Genomic DNA, 8,675 nt, shown 5'->3' with positions numbered 1-8,675 from the left:
CCTTTTGTGTATTTGTTCTCATGTTAATAACAAGGAAACGAACAGGGACTTTTAAAATAGTTACTTCTGAGCCTTGGAGAGGTTATAGAGATCTTTTTTCTTCTGGGCTTTGCTGAGATCATTGGCACTGTAGTATCAGAGCACAAAATGTTTTTTTGGCCAGCACTGGTGAGGTTGATTTACATGAGGAACAACCAGCCTACATTTCAGAAGATCTATGATCCTTCAACAATGCATGAAAAGGGCCTCAAGAACCTGAGACAACTTACCGCGGCACAAAGTTGTTGTTGTTTTTAAACAAACAAAAAAATTCATTTCGAGTCACAAGAAGGGACCAGTTGCCACATCCTCTAGTTTTTACATCCATTGGCTCCAATCCTGACTATTCTCAAAGGCAGTGTTCCGCTGTTCTTGGTGCAGTTTAATTTAGAGTGAATTAAGTTTAGGATCAAGGCTGTCAAAGATAAGACATTTTGGAGGACATTGATTCATAGGGTCGCCATGAGTCGGAAGCGACTTGACGGCACTTAACACACACACACACACACAAGTTTAGGATCAGGATATCAAGAATATGTGTGTGTGTAAAGTGCCGTCAAGTCGCAGCTGACTTATGGCGACCCCTTTTGGGGTTTTCATGGCAAGAGACTAACAGAGGTGGTTTGCCAGTGCCTTCCTCTGCACAGCAACCCTGGTATTCCTTGGTGGTCTCCCATCCAAATACTAACCAGGGCTGACCCTGCTTAGTTTCTGAGATCTGACGAGATCAGGCTAGCCTGAGCCATTCAGGTCAGGGCATATAAAGAATACATGTGCTAAAACAGACCACAAAATCACCTGCGCCGGTATTCTGTCTTCAGCAGAGGCTAGTGAGATGTCTGTGGAAGCTCACAAGTAGGGCACTGTGGAGACAAATACCAAAAGCTGGCTGTCCTTAAAGTCTGGTGACCAGAGAGAAACTGTCTCTGAACATGGAGGCTTTATGATCGCCGTTTACAGATGTTCCACTGGGCTGGATTCCTTTTGGGAAATAACTTGTCAGACTTGCCACTCTAGCCATCTTGTGACTCGGTGGAGGCTCATCACGTTGTGGGCTGTAAAGAGTTGGTATTTATCTGTAAGGCTGAGTTTCTAGTTCTAAGCCTAATGAAAGGTTCAACCCTTGGATATCTTTCACAACACACAACTCCAAAGGAGTAAGGAATTTGGTGTCCCTCGTAATTGTCCTGTCCTTTGTGTTGATGGAGGCTGTGGTCATTTGAATCTGTGATTCTTAGTGTTGTTTGTGTGCCTGCTAACAACTTGTGAGTAGTTCATGTGTGAGGAGACAAAAGGCCCTTTGCACCCTTTGTGTTGATGGGAGCATTGAGGGTTGATACAATATTTCTTGTTTGTTTTTATATGTTCTTAAATGTTATTGGCTTATCGAGATCTGCTCTCTTGCTTTTACTTTGGCCTGCCTCCAGTTTTAGGACTGGAGTGGACACTGTTAGTTGTGCTACCAGTAATGTGCATTATGTACAAGGCCTGCCAAATATCAAGAACCTTTCTCAGCTTGGGAGATGAACATCAGAGAAACGGCATGGTTTAGTTAGAGGTGGCAAAATTAAATTAATTTTGACATAACCGGGAGGTGAAACTGATGGGAACATCTCCTTCATGCTGTCGGTGTCATTAGAAATTGGGGCATTTTAAGTGTGCTCAGCCACTGTGAAATATGGGCTGGTAACTGAGGCAGGGTGTTGCCTCACCTTCATCCCAGGTGAATATAAAAGCTGTTCTGGCACTCTCATTACCACAGGATGAAGTTGTTGGATTGCGATAGTTTCTAAAGCAAGGCTGGGTAACTAGCAAGTACCAGGGTTTAAATCTGGTAACTCTTGAAGCAGAGTTGTGTGTTCCCTTGAGAAACATGTGATTGTTCCTTAAACTGCTTTTTGCTGTCTGAAACACATAGAGAAACATCCTGGAGGGGAACTAGATCACGAAATCCCTGCAGTCTTCTCTTAAATCAGTTCAGGCTGGTATTTCGCTTGATTTTGTCCCAAGCTGTTTGCTCTGTTAGAGCATTGCCGAGTTTGATCTATATTTCCTCCATTTATAGCCTCAAGATTGGGAGGTCCGTCCATGTCATACGAGCAAGGATGGATGCCAAGTACAAGCAAGACAGCTGCTCTGCACGGATTCATGATTTAACTTTTTTTTTTTACTCACCCTCCTTAAAATCCCCAGGCAACTGCCTGTTCTTGAACTCCTAACTTCTTTAACTATACCCTTATCTTCTCTTTCTCTCTCTGAAATCCCTCATAAGGAGTAAGTAGAGCACACTTTTCCATAACACAGAGTTCCTTGATCCTTAGCACTAAAATCTTGCTAGCACGGCATTCCTGCAGACTGTCTTAACACCTGAGCAGTGTCTGATGTCCTGATCACATGGGGAGAACAGCAAACACAAGCAGTGATCCATGGTTTTTTTCCCCTGGCAGGCCCCGGCTTTTGTTCCTAGTTTTGTTCTTCCTTCAATGCATAAATCCTCCCTGGTCCGCTGGTTCCATTACACCTTCCCTTCCTAAGAAACAGGGTGATATCGTATGTCTGAGCCAGGTGGCCAGCACATAGCACACAAAAGAGCGGAGGCTTCCTGAGTGACACTGGAACAATGAGATACAGAGATGGATTTTTGTATGCTGAAGGCAGTCTATTCTAGGATGAGTTGTGAGTTAGGCCTGCTTGACAGCTGTTGGGTGAGCCCTGACATTATCGCAAACTAACGAACTTTGGCCTTCCTCTCCTGGAGAAGAAACGGTGGCATGTTCTGTCTTCCCAATACTATAGATGGTACCACTTGGGGCAGCATCTGCAAGGAGAGCAAATAGTAAGTGAAGGATGGGAGGCCAGATGGCACCAGCGGGTGACCTAGCAGCACCTGATGTGCCAGGATTGGTGGGGCTAAGCATGTGTGGACCCAGTTATCACCCACATCATTGGGAACCTCATTTAGGGGAAACTGGCAGGATTGAGGGGAATAATTTGTAGACCTCTTTCTAGGGGTGCCGGGTCAAAAGTAGGGGATACCCTGAAGCTTTAGTGCCCAAAATAATGAGGAACGTATATTATGTGTTGTGAACAGACCTGGAGTTTTTAAAAAAGTTCTTTAAAGTCAAATAACCTCTCCACCAACTTTATCCTCCCCCTCCTGTCCTGCCTCCATCTTCTCATAAGATATGTTTTGGAGCAAAGGCAACGAATGGCTTTTGGCACTGTAGCGGGTATAACTACTCTAATATAGTGTTATGACTGTTTGGTTCTAGTTAACTCTTGAGTATATCACAAAATGTTCAGCAACGAGTGATGCTCTCTTCTATTAATAACCATTCAGTCTTTTTCTAAAGTAAGCTGTACTTCCAGTTTTTGTAAGGTACATGAAGGTGGTGGGGAAGCTATACATGTGTTCAGTATGGAACTCTGTGATCTGGGGCAGTTCCCCACGGGGGAAAGCTCTTGTTTCTGACGGGGCTTCTCTAGAAACTGCAAATGCTGCTGCTGCTGTAATTCTGTTGATGAGAAGCCAGCTCTTGTTACAGCATATATTTTTGGAAATAAAAGATCTAAACAAGTTCTTGTAGGTTATCCGGGCTGTGTGACCGTGGTCTTGGTATTTTCTTTCCTGACGTATTTTCTTGGTATTTTCTTTCCTGAAAATACCAAGACCACGGTCACACAGCCCGGATAACCTACAAGAACCGATGAACTCTGACCATTAAAGCCTTCGACAATATCTAAACAAGTATTTACTACTTCTGTATAGATTTCCACTTAAGGCAGACCTGTGTGCTCAACTAGAACTCTGAGACATAAAGGACTTAAGACTTATACATGCTTATTTGAGAGAAATCACATTGGAACACAGTGTGGTTTATTTCTGAGTAAGTGTGTATAGGTTTGTACAGCACACTGCTTGTTCTAGGTCACACTAATAGTCTGTATGTGGGGGGATTCTAGGTCCTAGGCCTTACCTACTAGGCTTCTTGAGACAGTAATATATGTAATTATCTTACATATACACGAGAGCCAGCGTGGTGTAGTGGTTAGAGTGTCAGGCTTGGATCTGGGAGACCCAGGTTCAAATCCCCACTCTGCCATGGAAACTTGCTGGGCGACCCTGGCCAGTAACACACTCTCAGCCCAGCTTATCTCACAGGTTTGTTGTGAGGATAAAACGGAGGAGAGGAGACCCATGTAAGCTGCTTTGGGTCCTCATTGGGGAGAAAGGCAAGATAAACATTAAGTAAGTAAATAAATAATGATTCAATGGGTCTTTGACAAAGCCAGGCAGGGTAGGTGAGGGGAGCCAGAGATTAGCAGTGTTTCACCAACAAACACACGTTCCTCGAATTTTCCCTTCCCAATTCACACACATGCTCTTATTCTGAACCTGGTCCTAATTATCTTCTAATAGTTTATCCTGCCTCCCACAAGGGCATTGTCAGAGAACAGCAACTGAATTGTACTGAAGTGCTTAGATCTTCATCACAATGAAGCCAGCTTGCTGGGGGGTGGGAAGGCTACAAATTTGAAAATAAGATAAATGAAAATGTGCTGTGTAATACTGCCAGGAGTGCAGGAAAGGAAGGATTTCTGGGCCCTCTGCATTTTTGAAAGAATAGATCTAACTGGCTGGAGGAACAGGTAACAATCAGGATTTCTAGATGCTTTTCTGGTTTGGGGTGAAGTCCCCTCCCCTGTTCTGCTACTTCCCGTCATATTCCTCTAGTATAAAGTGACAGCAGTGATTTTTCTTAGAAAATTATAATGGCTAATACTCAAAATGGATGGACTTTCTATATTGAAAAGATAAATACAAAGCTCTAGACCTCAAGAATGGTGCGCATATGCCAGAATGAAAAGCAAATGCAGAAGCTTATCACCTGAATTAAGGTATACCTGTTGTTTCCCCCTCCTTTATTACCTCTGTGTCTGTCCTCAAAGGGCTCATTCAGACGCTGTTTGCTCTTTTGAGTCTTGTGATAATGGTGTGAAAAATGCAATCTCAGATCTCTGTCAAGGTCTCCAAGCTGTGAGCAAGAGCTGTTGGAAACAGTGCAGTAGAAAGGATCTACAGTTTTTACTGTAGCAGGTCATCTAATCAAATCTGAAATAACTTCTACAAAGAAATAGACTATATACTCAAACTTATTTTTTGTCACTCCCATTCATCCCCTCTACAGAGATGCCTTATGCTGCAAAAGTTCATATTTTTATCTTTTTTATCATGGCTCTCTTCTAGTGGCTTTTAACCTTTTTGACAGGCATTGTATGATAGTGTTCTAAAAACGATAATGTTTACAATTCAAGGGTTCTGTCTTGAAAAACCATTACATTTCTCTGTCAGATACGAAGTTGTTAAAACGGCGTGGGGTTCTTTTTTTTTTTAATAATATGCTTAATTTTAAAGAGTTTAAGAAAACCCACTGCATAAAAATCAGGTGTGCAAGTTAATAACTCAGTGTGGTTTTCAGACACTCACTATTGCTGCCATGATAGACAAATTTGCAAATGATCAGCTGCAATTGAAATAAAATCCAGTGTTTTTTGTCTGTCCTCCTAGTAATGTATTCTTCATATCTTACTGTTCTTTTGACTCAAAGGTCTTGAACAGATCGAGATCAGGCCCTCTTACAGGCAATCATCGCAGCTAAATGTTTAGAAATTGCTAAGGTTGTTGTCCAATCCTCATCTACAAAGAACTGGACAATTTTTTGAGATGGTCAATTCACATACCTCATTAAGAGGGAGGACTAATATCTTTCTTTCAAATCAGACCATTTTTCATACTCTAATAAAATATGTTCTAAGGAATCAAGCTGACCAGATCCACATTTAGAAACTCTGTCCAAATATGCTCTTCTATAATGAGGGATAGTTAGGTCTTTTAAGTAGCTCGGAATAGCATAAGAGATGGTAACGCCAAAGAATGCTGGTGAGCATAAAGGTCGTGGTCTCAATAAGGTACTTGTTCTATCCAAATTCACTACTGAGAGATTTATTTGTTTTATGATGCCCATGATATCTTTGTAATCAAATCCTAACCATTGGAGTCTGTTCTTAACTATTATCTTCCATGGCCCCATATAAGGGTCTTTCTTAATAAGATTCAAAATCCCTTTCCTCACATTGGAGATTTTTTACTTTAATTTAAATTTCCAGATCCATTATCTTCCAATGAATTCTGGGCAATTTCAGCTCTGAGGGCAATACCTGAAACACAGCTTGGTGCCCAGCAAATCTTGCAGATAAACTGTAACAGGAGTCGATTGAATGATTCATCCTCCACCTCTATCTAGACCCCAATTCTATACAATAATCGGGATACTACCTTAGAATTGAATACCTGAATAGCATCTAGTATGTAATTGCCACCATGGATGAGGAGGAATTGAATAATTGCACTGCGGAGAATCTAGCTTCTTCCAAAGCACTAGTCAGATGGGCCTTCCAGCTCAAATTTGATTGAAAGGTGACTCCCACATACCTAAATTCCTTTACCTGTTCAATTGGTTGTCCATTTATGAATCACATATACAGGGACAGGGTATAGGATTTAGCAAGCAACGTGATTTTTGATTTTTGAAAAATTATGACTCATACTTCTTTTACATAGTATTTTGCAAAATGCTTGGGCAGCCCAATCCTAAGGGGACGGTGCAGCTGTGCTACCTCCTGAGAGGCTTCCTGGCTGGGGAAAAAGTGTTAACATTGCATTAAAAGAACCCCTATAAAACTCCCCCATTGAGTCTCATGAGGCTACGCCACCTATTTTGCAGGCTTGTTCCCGCCCCCAGGAACACCCAAGAAAAAAGGCCCCCCCGGATGCCAGCACCAGGGAGGCAGTGCTGGTGCACGATGTTCGTGCTGCTACATCGCTCCCTGGAGCCGGCATAAGTCACCCTGCACCGGCGTCCGTGCCACTTTGGACAGTTCCAGTTGCACGGTTGCCGGCACACCAGCTCCTAAGGGGCTCCCCACCCTTTCAGTATTGCACAGTTAATGCTTTACTTAAACCAAGCAGAGTGCATGATAATAGAAGCGTATCTCCCAGTAATGTAATAATAACCAAACAATATTTTCAGCGGTAAAAGAAAATAATAAACGTGCTCTCATTCTTCTCCATGTGTAAACCATTGCAACTTCCATTCCTTTTGTAAATGGATGTATTGTGTCCATGGTCGGAGGAAACGGTGATGCAGCTTGTAATGCCAAGTTTGGTCAAAATGGATTTCTTCTAAAACATATGGCTAAATTAATTTTACAAAAGGGAAAAAGTTGGGTGTGTGTGTGTGTGTGTGTGAAGCACCATCAAGTTGCTTCTGTCTCATGGCAACTCCATGAATCAACGTCCTCCAAAGTGTCCTATCATTTACAGCCTTGCTCAGGTCTTGCAAACTGAGAGCTGTGGCTTACTCGATTGAGTCAATCCATCGCTTGTTGGGTCTTCCTCTTTTCCTGCTGGCTTCAACTTTTCCTAGCATTATTGTCTTTTCTAGTGACTTTTGCCTTCTCACAAAGTACGATATGACCAAAGTATGATGCATACATACACATACGATTTGTGGTAGTGTGATTTTAAATTATACTGTGGAAAATGTTCTAAAAATGTCCAAAAAATGTCCTAGTATCAAAGTTATTCATCCCACAGATTAGTTTTTAACAATATTATTTCCTGGGTTATATGCATAAAAATAATAATATATTGCTGAAAATGGGAATTACTACTTCTTTGTTAATTTACTGCCAGGAGAAAAAATCCAAACCTACTTGCTTGGAAGTGTGTGATGAGAAGTGACCACCTTTGGACAGATCCAGAGTGTGCCATATTTGTAGTTGATCTACTCATAGTAAAGATGAGGACAGAAAACCATAATGTTCATAGGGCATGAGACAGGGCTCACCTGTGCAAACATGTACACAGGCATTACAACAGGATACTAGGAAGTTTGTGCACACAAACCACATCTTAACTCCTTGCCTTGCAGAGGTATATGGGATGGACATTATATATTCTCTCCATTCCCTTTAATGTCCCGCCATACTGCCTGTGCATGTACCTACTGTGCTTGTAGGCAATGGGAGGAGAAAAACAGCATGAAGATCCTCTGCAGGCATTGTGTCCATACTGTAAGAGGATCATGCCTTTAATTTTAGTAGGGGAGGGCACAATGTAATTCTTTTGACTGTTCACTAAACCTTGCATCTGTCTTCAACTGTAGTGAATAAGAAATTTGGCAGAAGGTTTTGTATTTTCACATGTGAACACACATGAAGTTGTCTTATACTGAATAAGACCCTTGATTCTTCAAAGTCAGTATTGTCTACTCAGACTGGCAGCAGCTCTCCAGGGTCTTAAGTAGAGGTATTCCACATCACCTACTTGCCTAGTCCCTTTAACTGGAGATGCTAGGGATTGAACCTGGGACCTTCTACATGCCAAGCAGATGCTCTATCACTGAGCCTCAGTCATGGGAAATTGACTCCAGTCCTGTGGTGTAGTGGTTAAGAGCAGCAGACTCTAATCTGGAGAACCGGGTTCAATACCCCACTCTTCCACATGAAGCCTGCTGGGTGACCTTGGGCCAGTCACAGTTCTCTCAGAACCCTGTCAGCCCATGGGGAGGCAG

Source organism: Euleptes europaea, chromosome 1 (genome assembly GCF_029931775.1).
Source record: "Euleptes europaea isolate rEulEur1 chromosome 1, rEulEur1.hap1, whole genome shotgun sequence".
Taxonomy (NCBI): domain Eukaryota; kingdom Metazoa; phylum Chordata; class Lepidosauria; order Squamata; family Sphaerodactylidae; genus Euleptes; species Euleptes europaea.
Note: the sequence above shows the minus strand (reverse complement) of the source record.